Here is a 20,727-nt window from a genome sequence, read left to right as displayed (position 1 = left end):
AACTATATCAATTATATTCAAATTAGTAGTCAATTATTTTTATAAAAATTCTTACTATAATTAGGTTATACTTATGAGATTATCTTGTATTAATTGTTATAATTAATTTAATAAAGATATTTATTAAGTATATATGTTATCTATATTAATTATATGCCAATATTTGTAAAAATGAGTTTAAAAAAAGTTATATATAAATATATATAATATTATTGTTATCTAAAAAATAAATTTAAATAATATATTAAATATTAATTTGATATAATTATAATAAAAATATTTTTCTAAAATAATATAATCATACATTATTCATGAGCTAATTATAATGCAATTAAATGTATAATATTATTCTATATTATTTATTTATCGTCATGATTTGATTTGATTGTTTTCTAGTTTATTTACTTACATAAATAATTATAATATATAACATAACCATCTTAATTATTATAATTTTATGATATAATTATAATTAACATATTTTATCATAATTAAATATTAATTTGATATAATTATAATAAAAAATTTCCTAAAATAATATAATCATATATTATTTATGAGTTAATTATAATACAATTAAAGATATTATTATATCATAATGTCTACTTACTATATTAATATAATATCAAAAGATACATGTTTCGTTATTTTTTATAGATAAAATCAGTTTTTATTGGCAATTAAATTGTGCTTAGGTCAATGAAACTATATGTTTAGGTAGAGATTTTTTGTCAAATATAATGAAAATACAAATAAAGAAATAAAGGATAAAAATAAACTTAAATAATATATATGGCACTACTTCATTTTATTAATTATTAAATTATTTAAAAATAGTACATCCACAAAAAATACTCATAATATATAAATTGAGGCAATAATTTAAAATTTTCTAATTATAATTTAATCAAATACTAATATTAAAACTAAATTACTTAAACAATATTGAATCTATTCTAGTTCTTAGTCACGTATAATATAGAGTCATTCTTGTAACGATAACCAACTGAAATAACATCGTAAATATCAACATTTAGAATTCGTGCAAATTCAAACCATCCTCTTGTTAAATAAGCTTCATGATCCGCTATTCATGCAATGCGACAATGTATAGAATTGCCACACCGAAAAACCAAACTAACCCTTATTCCTCTCAATGGCATTGCATGCATGCAAAAGAAAGCCGGTAATTTCTGAAAAAAATTACAATATGTTATAAAATTATTCTAATAATGAACAATTTAAAATAAGAAAATTTAAATATATTACCAATCGTTGAAATTGCATATCCGAGTTTGTCACGAATTTAGCAAAAATGAACTTAAATTGAGAGAATTCAATCTCATTATGTGCTCCACTTTGAAGATTTTCGGGCAGACGTAAAAAGCATGGAGGGGATGGAACTTGAACTTGCCCTATAAAATTTCGTGGATGAAATTTCTCAATAAAAAATCGAGCTCCTCCCAAGAAAGCTAACTTTAACCACATTTCATTAGATTGGTCATAATAGGTGAGTAGAGATTATTTCCCCTTCTTTGAACGCTTACATCCATGTAGTTGGAACTTGAATCAGTGAAGACAACTCGATGAGATATTTCGTGGATGTGATGCATTGTAAACGATTGTGGTAAAAGATAATCGAACTGGAACATTAGACGATAAGAATAACTTAGAGTAACAACAATTAATAAATTTTTAAAAGAATAATATAATAGAATGAGTATATGAAAAATATTATAAAAAATTATAAATTGTACCTTAAAATGATCAACTTCAATAAAAAACGAAAACTACATTCTTATTCTATGAAGTAGTAAAAAAATACTAAATATAAAATTATGAACTGACTCTCAAATTTAGATTCATGTACTACAGAAAAATACTATTTATATACCTTAGTAAAACAAAAATAAATATGTAAATTACTTATTATTAAGGTAATTTTTTATTATCTACAGTAATTACGCATTATAATTGATAAGTAGTTTAATAATGTATTAAATATTGATTTGATATAATTATAATGAAGATATGTTTCTAAATTAGTATAATTATATATTATTCATTAAATATTAACTATAATATAATAATATAATTATAATAAAGATATTTTTTATAAAATAATTTAGAATAGATAAAAAATTTCATTCGTTTTGGAAGAAAAACGGACTCACGAAAAATCAACACGTCATCCTTATTAGTTGGGAGAAAACTCAATTTTAGTATATTAAGTAGATATTCTAAATCTAAGTTCAAAATACGAATGATCGATTTTATTTATAGGCTCTGAAAAATGAATTTTTATCTCATTTCTCACTTACTATCATTTCGGATCATGCTCTTATGATAGACCTGTTTCCGCTTTGTAAAATGGGCCAAATATTCTAAGAAACAATCACTATCTTGAATAATATGAATAATTATCAATTAAATAAAAATATATTATATTTTAATTTAATGTTATTAATTAAATTTAAAATTAATTTACTCTTTTAATTCTATTAATTCACATTGTTCACACATTTTTTAAAAATATTATTAATTATCTATACTTTTTCTTATATATATAGTTAAATTATATTTATTATTTAATTAACTTTAAAATAAATATTTTTGATTCCTCATTCATCTAAAGATATAAACGGATCAGATTGGTTTGATTTAAGCAAAAAATATATCTAAACCAAATACAATTAACTTTAGCTTTGTCAAATATTTTGAATATTTAAACTTTGAGTTTGGTATTCAGATTGGAATAATAAGTATTTTAACTTGCTCTATATTACTCTCTTTTAAGAGTCAATCGTTTATCTATTTATTTATTTATTGAAAAAGAAAAAGCCTTAGTTTTGGGCTTTCATCGTCAGTCTTTTAATTAGCACACGCATCATAGATCGAATAGATCTTGTATTTTGTATGTAATAATTTATTGGCCAGCGGAAAACCCTTAAATGGAGTTCAAATCCGTGACGGATTAGTCCTTAACCTGTTGGATTGGAGGATACCGTTTGGATAAATAAAAAAAATAAAAGAAAAATAAAGTCAACCGGAAAAAAAAAAGAAATTAATCAATAAGCATGAGATAATAATCACAAATTTAAACTTGGCAATAAAATTATTCAATATAAAAAAGTTATATATTCAAGGGTAGATAAAATAATACAATGTAAATAAATATATATCCACCGCTTCCATATATTATTGTACCTCATGTATGCCTTATTTTAACACAATCAATATTGATTTTGGATTGTCTCTGTAATAGAAAAAATTCTTAGATGTGGCGGTTCAAAGGAGGACCACCACCGTAGCCACCACTTGGTGCTTCTCCAATGGTGCCACCTCCTAGGGGACCACCTGGCACGCCACCCAAAGGAGGAGGAGCAGCCCCACCCGAGCCACCACTTGGTGCTTCTCCTCCCCATTCCCATCTCCATTCCCATCCTCCCCATCCCCACCCGCCATATTGATCTAAACCACTATTGGTTTGTCCATTCATAACACCTGCATACATTATTTGAATAATTAAATGAAAAATTAGATGATGTGTGTTATCATGTTTCTTTTTTTTTTTGAAATTATTATTAACGTATCAATAATATATGTAACATTTTTTTTATTATTTGGAGAAAAAGATAAATAGATGATTGACTTTTTGATTTATAAATATTTAAGTTCTCAAAAGTTTAAAAATACATTTAAATTTTTGACTTTTTTAAAATTTGAACATATCAATCTCTTATGTTTACTTGGATCTACTAGACCCAACAAAAAAAATTAAATATAACTTTCGTTGTACTGATCTAATTAATACAGATACACGTGATAGAATTTTTAAAATGGTGGAACAAATTAAATCTAAAAATCGATATCTCCAAATTTTTAAAAAATCAAAAATTTAAATATATTTTTAAATTTTCAAAAACTTAAATATCGACAGATAAAAAAATCAGAAATTAATGTGCGCTTTACTCTATCATTTATTAAGACATACAATTCCATATATATATATATATATATATATATATATATATATATATATATTCAGAAAATATTGAAATAGCTAGTATAATAATCCAAATAACAAAAGTCCATCATTAACAAGGAGAAATCGCTTTCGTGTATCATGGTTGACTTTAATTTTAATCTATTGATATTATAAATAATTTTACATAATTATCTGGTTAGATTTATGCATTTAAATATCTTTTTATGTAACGAATTTAAAAATCAATGTAAATAGTTTTATATCATTATTCAATTAAATTTATATTTTTAGATAATTTTAAATAATATATTCAAATATTAGTATAAATAATTTTATATAATCATCTAATAAAATTCATATATTTTACATGACTTTATAAATAATAAATTTAAAAATTAATTATTTTTATTTATATAACAATATATAATTAATTATATGCGTAAAGAAATTTTATACTAATAATATATGAAAGTTAAATCTACCATTATTATTGTTCAATAATGATAACAGGTAGGGTTAGGATAGAAAGTAATACATAAATCGACCTGCTTTTGAATTAGAAGAAGATTCTTGAATGTCCCTGGCAGAAATAAGAACAACTAGGACAAAGAGGCTTAGCACGAGTAAAATAATTTTGGAAGTCATCTTTTGAGGTAACACAAACCAGTAACAAATGATGTCAAATAATAGATAGCGATGGACTATTTGGCAGGACTAGAGTGATTTATATAGAGGTTACAATATAAAGAAGGGTGGGTAAATAAAATAATAAACTACTACTGAATTTAATGTTTCATCCATATAAAGATGACAAAAATAACTTTTTTTAATTATTTATTTGGCTAAAATTAAAAAAATAAAAACGTGCTTTAAAAAATGTGAGTTAATAATAAAAACGTAAATTATAAATAAAATTAAATCAACAAGCAAATTAGAAGGTAAAAAAAATAATAATTAAATTATCCAAACAAATAGACCAAGAATTCTAATTAATAATAAATTAAATGATACTTAATTTCTTAATTAAATACAAAATATATATATTTTTTAAAATTTCAATTCTACAATGAATTTTATTTAAAAAATTTAAAAATGAATAAAAATAATTGTTATACTAAAAATAGAAAAATTAGCAATAAAAATTGGTAGAATTAAATATAGATCTTCAAATAAAATCATTAAAAAAAATAGAGAATTAAAAAAATTATAAATAAAAAATTAACTCGTAAAAAATTATTAAATTCGTAAAAAGTGGAAGTAAAATAAAAGCAAAAAAATAATATCATAAAATCTATAAAAATAATAAAATAATAAAATAATTCTCTAATAAAACTTTTGTTAAAAATTTGAATTTTAAACAAATTAAAAAATTAGTATCAAAACTAAAGTAATGATTTTAAAAATATAACAGCACTTTTTAATAGTGATAACATTTTTAATATATGTCACATGTCAAAAATCTAATACATGACAATCTATTCAATGAACAATATTAAACATCTTTATTTAAAGACGTTTTAAACATTTTTGCCTAAGTTAGCCATATTTAATTTGTGATTACGAGTATTTTTAAATAATGATTATAGTGCCTTGTTAGGATCTCATTGCAGTCAACTCATTCCATCGCAATCAACTCATTCGTAATTCAATAATAATGTTTGAAAGACAATAAAATAAATAATATTATACATCCAAATTTTTTTGTTAATTATGTCTAATTAAATTGATCATTTAACATAACAAAAAGTAGTTATAACTAACTAACATTATTTTAAGTCTTATTGTTTAATTTGATTGGACTTAATTCATAAAAATACTTAGATATATAGTATTATTCAATAAAAAATTAACTCAAATAATTTAAATTTATCTTATTTAATATTTATTAATTATTATTAATATTAATGAATACTAAATAAAGTAATATAAGTTTAGACTATTTAAGCTAATCATTTATTGTTTTCCTATCAATACCGTTTTTAATTTTGTGTCACAAATTACTCAAAATTTATATAATAAATAGTAATATAATTTTATAAAGAGCACACATTTATTATTTATGATTTGAATATAATTTCAAAATGAAAATCTATCTCGAAATAAATCGTGAAAACAAAAACATTGTATTTTATCATGCACGAGTCAACTTAAAATTTGACTTGCATTTAACTGAAATGCATCTTATTTTCATTTCCTTAAAATACAAATAAAACCAAGAAAAAATTTACTGAAGGACTAATAAAATTAAATATTAAAAAATTAAGTAAATCAAGAATATAATATTAAGTTGACAATAACATTCTTGAAACATTCATCCCCAATAATAATTATATTATTCATGTTCACGCAGTCTTTCATTACACCTATATTTACTTTCTATATTTTATTATTTTTTAAACTAATTACACAAATGATCATAAATGAAAAATGGGATGCATGGTAATAACATTAATTAGAGGCTAGACAGAGGGGTGGAATGTAAGCTTGTCTGGAGATGGAAACAAAGTATATCTTACACTACAAGTGAGCCACTAAATAGTGGGATTATTTTAGGAGTGAATACTCTATCCGCTTCTCACAATTATCTCGAAAGAATAATAAAATTTAAAAAAAAAAAACTGAACCCGATTTTTTATTTTTTTTAACTGATTAGTTTCTGTGCAAAAAAAAAATAACATTAATTTTTTGGTATAAAAACTAACTAGTCCCATAAAAATAAATTTCAGGGCCGAGTTTAGTATTTTTCAATCTTTCCATTTATAAAATTAAACTCCAATTTTAATTATTCAAATTAAATTCTCCAAATTTTGTTACTTCCTATTATTTGAATTTTTATTTCAATTACGTACAATATTCGAAAAATTGACAAAAAATCTTAATAATTAAGCTCAGTATATTACAAAATAATTTAATTATCTTTGTAACCACATTAGTGATGGAATTTTAACAACAAAATTTAAAATTACGTCGTTAATTTTTGAAACAAATCTGCCACTATTACGGACTTTCATAACATTAATTTTTTAATTCAATTTGTCAACTATCTAAATATGTCTAAATTTTCCACCATATGGCGCAAGAATATATCAACCAAAATGTTTTTTTGTCGCTAAACTTTAATACAAGTTTGTCTACCAATTTTTCCATCATTATTTTGACTAAATTCATCGATAATGATAAAAAAATTAGTTGCTAACATCTGTCGATAATCCAAAAAATTCTAGTACTGAAACTAATATGAATGTTGAAAACCAATAAACCATTAAAAATTCATAGAATTTTGTTATCTCCTGTTTTTGCTTTATTAGTCTTTTTATATGATTATTTGATTTAACTGAGTAATTATATATTTTTCTATTTAGAGATCTTGCAGAGAACACTTGGGATGATTTTGGACTAATTTTGTTGTTGAATCTTTAAGAGTTTTCATAAAAATAGAGAAGGCTTAATCATATTTGAAGGTTAATATTTTCGTTTACCTTTGTATTTCTCTTTGCTAGTTTAAAATCTTTATAATTTGGCTTTATTTTATTATTTTATAGGCTAGTGCCAAAAAAATAATATAATATCAGCTCTATTTTTAATAATACACTAATGTTTATATGACATAAATAAATGAGAATATAAAAAAAATATACAATCTAAATGGGGATATAGTTTTTAATGCAAGATGTATTATAAGTTTTGTAAGAGTTTTTATAATAAATAAAAATGACACAAACCATTGTAGGTGGTGGCATTTTTTTTTAAATTCATGCATAAAATTGCGACGATTTATAACCACCGCAGTTTTAAGAAAAACTCACATCAAAAGTGCGACGGTTTCTAGCCGTCTAAATTTTATTTTTTAAAAACAATAAACAAATAGAGGTAGTTACATAACTACTGTAAATTAATTTATCTGTGGTAATTATATCAGTGATTGCTAAAAACTGCTATAAAAATTCATTCTCGCATTCTAAAAATTGTCAGTTGACAAATTGTCAGAGTTTAATTTTGTAGCCGTTTAAAACTATTACAGATCCCTAAAAAAAGAGTGAATATCCCTCCCGGTCCTTAATAATTATCTCGAAAGGACAACGAGGTCCCCAAGAAAAAAAACACCCAACTCGACCCCTGATCTTTTTTTGGGACTGATTAGCCCCTGTACAAAAAAAAACAACATTAATTTTTTTTGCACAGGAGCTAATCAGTCCCATAAAAATAAAGTTCAGGAGCTGGGTTTAGTATTTTTTTTTGTCAAGGGCCTCGTTGTCTTTTGAGGTAATTGTCAGAAACTATTTTATATTTTTTCTCTTTTTATTAGATAAATAAAAATCTTTTTTAATAAAAAAGAAAGTATTCTATTTTTTTAATTTTGTGATGCATATAATTGGATAATTTTTTTTGGTAAATTGACCCAAAATTCATAACCCTAAACTTTAAACATATAATTATCAAAAAGTGGTGGTGTATTTTTCTACAATATAATAAGGATGAAGAAAATATTTTATGATTTTTCTTTTACTTGTTTGTTTGAATCTTTCCTAATTTAATTTTTTTATCAAAAATTATTTGAATCTAATAAATTAGTATTGGAATCAATGATTCGATGATGAATTTTTTTTTGGTGACCGAAATAAATTAAACAAAGAAAAACAAAACAAAAAAAACAAGGAACTGCTTAAATAGAGGGGCAGTCCTGTTTAAGACTACTCTTAAACTCCTCCCAAGGTGAAAGAAGCTCCACATGCGAAAGTTGTAACTTTATCGCCATCATTGCCATAGTATCTGCCACCGTGTTTGCACCTCTCATAATCAAACGAAAGTCAACACGCCAATTCCAATGCATGATATCTCTTATTTTGAGCACCAATGGATCAATAAACCCAAATCCATCTTGAGTAACAAGATTAAATGCTTCCACACAATCCGTCTCACAAATAACATCTCGTTGACCCACATCCCAAGCTAAGAGATATCCTCTCCAAATAGCAAACAATTCTCCTTGAAGAATACTATTACTCTCAATCATTCCCAAACACCCCCTTTGCCAGCTCCCATTACAATCTCTAATAACACAAGCAAAACCAACACTATCACCCGAACCAAAATAACTAGCATCACAATTAATCTTAAAAGTACCAATGGATGGGGGATTCCAAAAACCATTTAGAGTAGAGGGAAGGGACATACGTTGTAATTCAAAAATATTCCTAAGCTCTTTTTCTGAGGTTAATGACAGACAAATCACTTTTTTCGGAGGCCAAGTTTCATGGGGATTAAATATGTCATTATTCCTTGCTCGCCATATCCACCAAAGTCCCGAAAAGAACTTGAACGGATGCTCTCTGCTATGATACAAGAACCAGTTCTTCAAATCCAAAGGATGAGAAGAAATATCCAACCTATGCCAGACAAGCTGAGCTTTTGGACAATCCCGAATACAATGTAAAACCGATTCCTGACTAGAAAGACATCTTGGACACCTATCCGATGACGACATCCCTCTTCTAAAGCGAAAACTTGCAGTAGGAAGAGCCTCCTTAAGACACAACCAAGCCAAAAACTTATGCTTTTCTGGAACAAGCTGACGCCAAAGCCAAAACCAATTCTCCCGCTCCTCCCAACCAAACAGTTGCTTACACAACCACAAGTAACTATTGCGTGAGTTATAGACTTTGGTAGCAGACCCACTCCAATACCAACCCACTTCCGGACCTGCTTGTTCATCTGGATTGTAAGAGAGAATATTACCTTTCAGATTTTGAGATAAAGGAGAATAAAAAGTATCCAAATGCCACCTACCAACCGACCAAATATCCTGTATCCGGAGATTCGAATCAGAAATGTGAACATAATCCATCTCATTAGATAACCGTCCCTCTCTCCTCCAGCTAGAAAACCAAAAAATCTGGTTCAAATCTCCAATACACCAAGCAAATCCATCCTTCAACACTTTCCAAGCCTTGCAAAGACACCTCCAAATAGGAGAGTCCTTGTTCTTAGGATAACTAAAACAGTCATATAGAGATGATCGGTACTTGGCATCCAACAATTGGACCCATAGCTTGTTTGGCTGCTGGAAAAAAGTCCAAACTAGCTTTCCAAGAAGAGCAATATTTACACAATAAAGATCTCTAATCCCCAAACCTCCATATTTTTTTGGAGTTACCAGTACCTTCCAACTAACAAGATTCAATCCTCTTCCATCAACTTGTCCTTTCCAAAGAAAATTCCTCATTATAGACTCCAATTTACTAATGATTCCTTTGGAAAAAATAAAGACCTGCATCTGGTACGTGGGAATAGCGGCGGCAACAGAATTAACCAAGCAGAGTCTGCCAGCCCGATTGAGTAAACTCCCTTTCCAGCTTGCTAGCCTACTCCGAATCTTATCCAGGACACCATTGAAAGCTGAACGAGTCACCCTAGAATGGCTAAGGGTAACTCCAAGATACTTGCCCAAGTCCTGGACAAATCTGATAGAGGATACCCCAGTGAAAACCTCTTTCCTTGTTGCAGAGACATTCTTAGAGCAAAGCGCTTTAGACTTCTCCACATTAATCTTCATCCCAGATGCTTTGCAAAAAGTCTCTAAAACCAACATCACATTTTGCACTTGTCTCTTTGTAGATTTACAGAATAGAAGCAAGTCATCCGCAAACTTTAAGTGGGATATTCTTGGTCCCCCTCTAGAAATAGCAACCGGCTCCCACAAGCCAAAATCAACCTGATGACTAATAAAGCATGCCAATCGCTCCATACACAACACAAAAAGATAGGGTGACATAGGGTCTCCTTATCTAAGACCTCGGCTAGGAGTAACGCCATTCAGACGACTCCCATTCCAAAGAATAGATAAAGAAGAAGCAGTGACACAATTCATAATTAAATTAAGTGTAGGAATAGGAAAACCAAAGCTCTTAAGGGTATGAGCTAAAAAGCTCCAGTCAACTCTGTCATAAGCTTTCTCCAGATCAATCTTAAAGGCCAGTGTGCCTTTCTTTGATTTAGTCTTCTTCATAAAGTGGAGGACTTCTTGAGCAATAATGATGTTGTCCGGAGTTCCTCGTCCCGGAATAAATCCTCCTTGAAGCGGGCCAACAATCTCCGCAAGATGAGGACGAAGCCTATTAACAAGGACCTTCGTGATGATCTTGTAAACTACATTGCAGAGACTAATCGGCCTGAAATCTTTCATAGATACCGGTGATTCAACCTTTGGAATGAGAACCAGTAAAGTCTCCAACATTCTCGGATCAAGAGTAACACCGGAGAATGCCTGCTTAACCATCTTCCAAACATCAAGACCAATGATCTCCCAATATTCTTTGAAGAAGAAAGCTTGAAATCCATCAGGTCCCGGAGCTTTAAAAGAGTTCATGTGAAAAACAGCTGTTCTGACTTCCTCCATAGTAACTGGTGCCGTAAGATTACTGCAAGCTTCCTCATTCAGAGAAGGAAGAGGCACATCACCAAGGCAACCCAAATCAACATCATCCAAATGACAGAATAAGCTTTTATAGAAAGACTCTGCTTCTTGACTCAGAACCTCTGGATCAGTTTCCCACACTCCATCCTTGAGAAAAAGGCCATGAATCTTATTATGCTTCCTTCGTGCAAGAGTTTGAATATGAAAGAATCTTGTATTCCTATCCCCGAACCTAACCCACTGCTCTCTGGACTTTTGGAACCATAGGAGCTCTTCTTGCACATAGTATTATTATAATCATCAAGCAACTGTTGCTCTTTCTGACGCAAATAAATACTATCCACCACTTCCAAACGCTTTTGTAAATAATTAATCTGCTGATCTAATTCACATTTCTTAACAAAAATGTTACCAAATACCTTCGAGTTAAACTCTAGTGAATTCTTCTGTACTTCCAAAAGCTTGCCATGAATCCCTCTATTACCAGACCACCATGACTGGGTCACAATATCCCTATACCCAGGATGAGTAGCCCAAGCAGCAACAAATCGGAAAGGTCGATTCCCTTTAGGCTGAGGACGACCTTTACAACGCACCAGAATAGGGAAATGATCAGACTGAAGCCTATTTAAAACTTCTGCATAAGCCTCTGGAAAGATAGATAACCAACTACTATTTATACAGACTCGATCAAGCTTTTTTGCCACGTCAACATAATTTTTCACCCTCCTGTACCAAGAAAATTGCCTCCCAATAGTCTTCAGATCAAACAAACCACTATCCCGTAATGAAGTAGCAAACATGTCTGCTCTTTGATGAGAAAATTGACAGCCCTTAGATTCACGAGAAAACTTGACTTCATTAAAATCACTAAGAATAATCCAAGGTCCTTGAAAAACCATGGATTGTGCAACAAGATAATCCCAAAGGAGAACCCTTTTCATAAATTGAGGACTGCCATAAATACCACTACACCTCCAAATTAAATTATCAAAGTGAACCTCAACAGTAACACCCTGATCAAAAGCATCAATGAACTTACAACAAACACTCTTCATAGATGATAGAAACCAAATACCTCCCTTATGCCCCTCTGCTTCTACTATACCAACAGAATGATACCCCAACCTTTCCCAAAATAATTTTAAATGCTGAAAAGGGGAGTGAGTTCCAACCACAATAAAGAAAATAGGTCTAAATTTCCTAACAAGTTCCTTACAATGCACCCGGGCTAATTTATTAGAAGCACCCCTAATATTCCAAACAATCATATTTAAACTATCCATAAATAATAGGGACAGAATAAATAAGAACATAAACTCTAAACAGAATTACCAACCTCAATAGGTGGTTTGTCTTGTAGTACTGGCACACTCTGATCCTTAATAATTGCCACCTTCGGACCTCCTGACACTGCACCTGCCATGCGTCCATCTACTAAAGTTTCTCCGATGTGCCATCATTTTTATCAACTGGCGAGTTCTGCAAGGAGGAAGGCCGAGGACGCTTCCGTATAGAAATTCCACGACGTGCAGAAGTTCTGCGCGATGGAGATGGCGCAATTTCATGTTTTTCTCGCTTTCCCATCCTAATGCCAATTGATTTACCTCCATCATCATGCAAATTGGGCCTTGAAACCCTTCTCGAACCAAACTTGTGCTGCTTTCCATCTTGGTCCTTCAAACCTGATGAGTGGCCCATTGTGAATTTTCCCTTACGCAGCACTTGTTGCCAGCCCTCTTCATCATCCATGCATGCCTCATTAACATGACCATCAGGCACGTGAGGAGCCAATGATTCCGTAACCACATCCTTCCCTTTAACAACTCCTAATTTCTCACACAAATTACGAGGATTCTCACCTAAATCACGAGCTTCTGATTCAGCCTCTTTTTGAATCTCATGATTGTTGTGTGGCACTAGTGTCGGGGATTCATTATTTTTTCCATCACCAAAGGAATTTTCGTTTCCTTCCAAGGACTCCTTCTCCATGCACAACGATTTATCATGCCCATACCGTGCACAAGTAGCACAAATCAACTGTAAACTCTCATACTCCACTTCATAAGTCACACCCTCCACTATAATATGTTTAATTACAGGCAACTCAAGATTAATTTGAACACAAGCTCGGGCATATTTTCCTCTTTCTGCAAGCTTAGTGGCCAAATCTACTTTCACCAGAATCCCTATTGCAAAAGCAATTCGCAGCATTGCTTGTTCCTGGTAGCACCAAATTGAAAGTTCCGAGACTCAAATCCATACCAGCGTTGATCCAAAGGATTTTTCGCATGGCCTAAAATCCACATCCCATGACTTTACTGCAACATAGTGACCGTCTATCAACCACGGGCCACCAAGAATGACTTTCTCACGATCTGCAGCAATATCAAATTTAACCAAAAAATATCCAAATCCCACATTCAACAAATCAAACCCTCCTTTGATGCGCCATACTATCCGAAGCTTATGCATGAGAGTCGTGTAGCCATAATGCTTATCGAGCACCTTGATCATGATGGCTTTCTTATAAGGTTCAGCCAGACAACTCTTTGCCTCCTTGGTAAAATTGACACTTGGTGAACGAGAATCATCCTGCTTACCTGTGACCGTTGCGATACTATCCTCAGATAAAAATCCTACTAATGCAAAGGCTTTAAACTTTTCTGCACCAATGACTTTTTTGCACTAATGATTCGATGATGAATAATATCACAACGTATTCTTTAACAATTTTTGATTGAGTAGAAATTAGTTCCTAACAAAAAGAGAAAAAGTAGGGGGTTTTTTATTATGCATTCAACATTGTTGAAAATATAAATTTTGGCAAAAAGTTTTTATTTTTTTATTTTTAATATGCACATTAATTCTTCGTTAGTATTTTTTGTTACCTTAATGCCAATATCTTTTAAACAGAGAAGCAGCGGTGCCTTTATATATATATATATATATATATATATATATATATATATGTTTTCTCTAATAAATTCAATAACTATATTAAATATATAATTTATATATTATGTATTAGGTGTATTTAATCTCAACCATTTAAATTAATCTAATAATTATAAATATATTTTTATATTTTTGTTCGGTAGTCGGTTGCCGGACAGGTCGAGTGGTTAGTGGATGGGGTGAGAACGCCTCAATCGCGGTCGTACTGGGTTCGAATTCGCCGTATAGCCGAGCTCTCGTTGTGAAAGGAAAGAGGGGGTGCCACCTACAAAGACACTCCGATGCTCTAGTCAGCTAGTGTGCAGGCGGGGAGAGTGATAGGTGGAAAAGGAGACGTACCTTGGGGGAAGGGCAGGTCCTTCCCCATTTATACCGTGTCAGAGGTGGGCCCTGCAAGGATAGGCCCACCTTCCTCGAAGCTTCCTTACGGCTGCTATGGAGAGCTATCAAGGACGCGTGTCCGGGTCGCGTAATGGATTGTACGTGCCCGACCGCTCGGGTCGGGTCATCAGTGGGTCGGTTTGACCCGCGAGTGGCTTGGGCCAGGCCATAACAGTGCCCCCACGCGCCAGTGGTAGTCGTGGGAGCTATCAATGGCGTGTCGTCTCGCGTTTCGTTCATTCTCGTAAGGTCGGCCGCCTGTGGGAGGGACATGCCCCTAATGCGCGTGTCTCTTGGTTGCATAAGCAGCCGTTTCGTCGCCTCGTTCCTTGTGCTGAGCATTGAATGCTCATAATGGGGTGAAAAACCCTGTTCGCAAAGACTATTTTGCCCCCAGGTTTTTCGCGCTTCCTGGGAGGCAGTTTTAAACAGTCAGTTTCGTTTCTTCCTCTTTTTTATATTTCTGCACTTCTGCATACTCCCATTTCTTCTGTCTTCTTGCTACCCTCTCCCCAAAGTTTCAGAGTGTTGTTGCAGTGCCCTCGTGCATCCTCCCTTCATCCTTCATCTCTTACAACCAATTCAGGTAGTTCTTGAATCCTTCTCTTTTATGCTTCGTTCTTGTATGCTTGTTGCTTGTATTTGCTTGGTTTTTGTTGTTATGTGGCCTTTCGATGCTGGTTAGATTTGTTAGGGGAGGGGAACCATTCCAGGGTAGGTTTTGTTTGAACCTTTTATGTTCTAATTGTGTTTAGTCTTAGTTGGGGAGTAGTGGGGGTAGCGTCTGTATTCGGCCTGAGCACCCGACCTCTTAGACTGACTGGATGGTCCCCCCATGTAGGTATGGCTCGCACGACCTCCCGAACTTCCCCTTCTCCCGCGGCGTACGACCCCTACGCCTGGGTCGTTTCCGATGTAAAGGACTCTCCCAACCAAATGGGCGAGGAGGAGCTCACCGAGTTCCGTCAAGCCGAGTACCTATGCGGAGGGACCAACGAGGAGGCCAATTATGACGTCTTTGTCCCGGCTCCTCATGAGCGCTTGTACGAGCTCAACTTCCATGCTCCCCGAGTTCCCGATTGGATATGGTTCTATAAATCTATGTTTACCCAGGTTGGGGTCCGTATACCATTTTCTGCCTTCCAAATGGCGCTTCTAAGCCGGGTTTCCGTGGCGCCGTCGCAGTTGCATCCGAACAGCTGGGCTTCAATCCGCTGTTTCGATATGGTTTGTGAATATCTCGAGCTGCCGGTGTCTGTAGATGTCTTTCTTTTCTTTTTCAATCTTACAAACCCTTCGAAGGAGGGGAAACATAAAAAGGGTTCATGTCCTTCCGGTCTGCCCAAGTTCAGAGGATTTTTGGTTTGTTTGAGGACTCCTATCACAGATTTAAGGATAAATATTTCAAGGTCCGCCCTGTCAAAGGTCGTCATCCCTTTTGGTTGTCGTTGGAGGGGGCACGCCTTATCCCGACCTATTGGGGCTTCGAGGCAGGGTCCAATGCCTTCGTTAAAGTATCCTATAAGGGCATGTCTGTGGTGGATAGAAAGATTGCCGATGTGTTGATGGCAGTCTTTGGGAGGAATCATGTGAATCCTCACCTCCTCATGGGTGATCGGGAGGCCGGTCGCAATTATATTTGTGAGAAGCCTTTGCTTGTTTTGTCTCCGCTTCTTGCTTTCCCTAATAACTTGTGACTAACCGACTTCTTTTTCTTTTTACAGTGGGGATGTCTGCTGAGATAACGGGTCTCCCTAACTTGTTCCAAACCTTCCTTTGTGCGAGTGATGACGAGGAAGGTAATGAAAAATCTGCTGCTCCTCCGGAGGACAAGGCCGATTCCGAGCAAGGGGCCACGGTCGAGAAGACCGGCCCCTCGGGTCAAGATGCCCTAGTTCACAGCGACAGGCGGTTCACGCTTCCCCGATCCGTGAAGTGGTCGGCACTGGGGGGTCGACGTCCAACCCTACTACCGATGAAGAGGTGGAGGAGGTTCCAAGCTTGAAGAGGAAGAGGAAGATGTCCAGCAGTCCTGAGGGGATTCTTACTGTAATGGAGAAGAATTTTGACGCCGGAAACTTTATCGATTCTCAGCTGATTCCCGGAACTGAAGAGCATTTTCATGAGTCATCCCTTGCCGGGCAAGCGAGGTAGATGTACCATACTCTCTTGCGCGGCGCAGTGATAGCTCGAAAAGTCGAGTTCGAACTGTCCGGGATGGAATCTCTTCGCAGGAGGTTGGAATCAGCTGGGAAGGCTAATAATGAGCTTAAAAGTGAAGTTGAGACTCTCCGGGAGCAGCTGACCCAATCAAATGAGAAGCTTGACGCTGCCAAGAAGAAAGCTACTGCTGCCGAGAAGAAGGCCACCACCGCCGAGAAGAAGTTGGAAGAGTCGGACGCCACAGCTTCACGTCTTGTCGAGCGCGAAATGGCTTTAGAGAGTCAGGTCGGCGCGGCACAAAAACGGGTGGCCGAGATTGAGAAGGAGAAGCAAGTTGTGGAGGCTGAACTGGCAACGTTAAAAACGAAGTTTAAAGACGTCGTCAAGCAGGGGAAGGGTGCGATCCTGGCGACCGAGGAGACCCTTAAAGCTCAGGTCAAAATTGTTGCCCCCGATTTCGACACGTCGGCGATTGGCGTCTTCAAAGTGATCAAAGACGGAAAAATTGTTGACGTTCCTAAGAAATGAATCCTCTTTTTCTGTGTAAAACTTTTTGGTTTAGCCGTTCCGTTTTGGCTTTTGTGAACAATTGACTTTTTTGGTCGTTTGCCCGCTTTACCGTAGTTAATACTTTCTTATTCGCCTGGTTGTGTTATCGTTTCTATTAACCGTTATTGGTTTATAGCTGTCGTTTATATTAACGGGTCGTGGCTTTTTAGTGTAGCCATTTGCTATTGCGGCAGTCGATGGGCTCCCGGGGTGATCAGTCCCGGGGCCGTGTGTCGTTGTCGAGTTGTAATGAATTCGCTTGTGGAGCGGGTTGTCTAGAAAAGGTGAACAAAACAAAAGAGAGAGAATTTGCACAAGTATATCTTATTTGGTAATCGCATAAAAGGCCCATAGGGCATAACTAGTACAAATTCGCGAATTAACTACTTAGCTCGATTGGTCGGCATGTCGCCTCATGCGCTAGGAGTAGAATCTTCTCAAGTTGTTCGCGTTCCATGTTCTTGGGACTTCCTTGCCATCGAGCCTTTCTAACTTAAAAGCGCCTTTGCCCATCACTTTTTTTATTCTATAGGGGCCTTCCCAGTTTGCCGCCATCTTGCCTGTTCCTGGGGTCGGTGGGCCGATGTCGTTACGCCTTAGGACGAGATCGTTCGGCTCGAATTCTATTTTGAGCACTTTGGTGTTGTAGCGTAGGGCCATTCTTTGTTTTAGCGATGTCTCCGTCAAATGGGCCATTTCTCTGGCTTCATCTATTAGGTCCTTCTCCACGGCTTCCTCTACTCCTTTCAAAAGTAGCCGGGGGCTCGGTTCCCCAATTTCCACGGGTATTACCGCGTCTAATCCGTATGTTAGTCGGAAAGGAATTTCCTTGGTGGAGGACTGTTCAGTTGTTCGATAAGACCAGAGCACCGAGGCTAGCTCGTCGGCCCAAGCACCCTTTTTATTATCCAATCGCTTCTTGAGCCCTATCAGGATAATCTTGTTCGCGGACTCCACTTGTCCGTTTGTTTGGGGGTGCTCTACCGAGGAGAACTTCTGTCTTATGCCTAGGCCGGTGAGGAATTCCGTGAACTTCTTGTCGGTAAACTGTGTGCCGTTGTCCGAGATGACAACTTCTGGAATCGCGAATCGCGTTATCACCTGCCTCCACATGAATTTCCTGCAATTGGATGAGGATATGCTGGCCAGCGGTTCGGCCTCTATCCATTTGGTGTAGTAGTCAATGGCGACTATGAGGTACTTGACTTGCCCGGGACCGACTGGGAAGGGCCCCAAGAGATTGACTCCCCATTGGGAGAATGGTCGGGAGGACGTTAACAGGCTTAACTCGGAGGCCGGCGCCCTGTGGAAATTGGCGTTCTCTTGACACTTGACACATTTTTTGACGAACTCCTTGGAGTCTGCCATCATTGACGGCCAATAGTATCCGGCTCGAATTAATTTTCTTGCTAGGGCTTTGCCTCCTATGTGGTGTCCGCAGCAGCCTTCATGGACTTCCCTGAGGACGTAGTCCGTTTGGTCGGGGTGTAAGCACTTCAGTAGGGGCTGGTTGAACCCTTTCTTGAATAGCTGTCCTTGAATGACTGCATATTTAGCTGCTTCCCTTCTCAGTTTCACGGAGTCCTTTTCATTGTCAGGGAGTTTGCCATTTTCTAGGAAGCTGGTGATGGGGTCTAGCCATGAAGAGCCCAGCCTTGACAAATGCAAGGTGACCGCCGGCTCCTTCATCATACCTTGGATGAGAGATCGGTTGCCTTCTCCCGGTTTAGTGCTGGCCAATTTTGATAGAAGGTCTGCCCGTGTGTTCCTTTCTCTTGGCACGTGGTGGACCGTGACCTCCTCAAATTTTTTGCTTAAGTTCTTGACTTTTTCCAAGTACTTTTATAATAACAAGTCTTTGGCTTGATAGCTCCCGTTTACCTGGGAGGTGACGACCTGGGAATCGCTGCATATTTTCAGCCTTGTTGCTCCGACTTCCGCTGCTATGGTTAAGCCCCCTATAAGGGTTTCATATTCTGCCTGGTTGTTTGAAATGGGGAATTTGAACCTGATCGACTGCTCGTATACGACTCCAACCGGGCTTTCCAGGATGATCCCGGCACCCCCGGACGTCTGGTTGGAGGCTCCGTCCACGTGGAGCTTCCACCGTGTGCTTGTTTCTTCGGTCGGATTCCCCGTTACTTCTACTAGAAAATCTGCCATCGCCTACGCCTTGATGGCTTGCCGGAGCTCGTACCGTATGTCGTATTGGGAAAGTTCAATGGACCAAGTCATCATCCTTCCCGCCAAGTCGGGTTTTTGAAGTATTTGCCGGATTCTCTGGTCCGTTCTTACGATAACCTGGTGACCTTGGAAGTATTGCTTTAACCTCCGTGAGGAGGTCAAGAGTGCTAGAGTTAGCTTTTCCAGTTTGCTGTATCTTAATTCTGCCCCTTGCAGGGCTCTGCTTACGAAATAGACTGGTTATTGAGCCCTCCCTTCTTCTCGCACCAGAACAGCGGCCAGGGCTTCTCCTGTTATGGCGAGGTACATGTATAATGGCTTCTCGTCCTTTGGCTTCCCGAGAACCGGGGGTGCCGCTAGGATTTCCTTGAAGTGCCGAAAGGCTTCCTCGCATGCAGGTGTCCACTCGAACGCTATCCCTTTCTTCATGAGGTTAAAGAACGGTAAGGCCTTTGTTGCCGATGCTCCGAGAAACCGGGATAATGAGGTCAGCCGCCCTGCCAACCTTTGGACTTCCTTGATACAACCTGGGCTCTTCATCTGGAGTATCGCTTGGCATTTCTCCGGGTTGGCTTCTACCCCTCTCTGAGTTATCATGAATCCCAGGAACTTTCCAGCTTCCATGGCGAAGGCACATTTGAGGGGATTCAGCCTCATGCCGTGTTGTCGGAGAGATGCGAATACATTTGCCAGATCATTCAGGAGGTTGTCCGGTCGCGTTGTTTTCGCGAGGATGTCATCCACATAGACTTCAACTATCTTGCCTATGAGGTCGTGGAATATCCCGTTCATCAGCCTTTGGTATGTTGCCCCTGCATTTTTTAGGCCGAATGGCATCACCTTATAGCAGAAGGTTCCCCCCGGCGTTATGAACGCCGTCTTGTCTTCGTCTGGATGGTGCATCGGTATCTGGTTGTAACCGGAGTAGGCGTCCATGAAGCTTAGATAACGGTAGCCCGCCGCAGCATCGATGAGTGTGTCTATGTTAGGGAGGGGGAAACAATCCTTAGGGCATGCTTTGTTAAGGTCAGAGTAGTCTACGCACATTCTCCACTTGCCGTTGTGCTTTTTCACTAGAACTACATTTGAG

General features: G+C 35.8%; 1 non-coding gene across 1 annotated transcript; it reads right to left on the bottom strand.

Moving 5' to 3' along the window:
* Positions 1-3,086: 3,086 nt before the first annotated feature.
* On the bottom strand, positions 3,087-4,667 carry LOC112703930 (uncharacterized). The gene is made up of 2 exons (XR_011863407.1): positions 4,534-4,667; positions 3,087-3,504 (listed from the first exon to the last, which is right to left on the bottom strand). It is a non-coding gene; the product is annotated as an uncharacterized protein (transcript).
* Between the last annotated feature and the right edge of the window lie 16,060 nt (positions 4,668-20,727).

The sequence above is a fragment of the Arachis hypogaea genome, chromosome 7, assembly GCF_003086295.3.
Source record: "Arachis hypogaea cultivar Tifrunner chromosome 7, arahy.Tifrunner.gnm2.J5K5, whole genome shotgun sequence".
Taxonomy (NCBI): domain Eukaryota; kingdom Viridiplantae; phylum Streptophyta; class Magnoliopsida; order Fabales; family Fabaceae; genus Arachis; species Arachis hypogaea.
The sequence above is the reverse complement of the archived record's forward strand: the minus strand, read 5'-3'. Positions and strand labels throughout refer to the sequence as shown.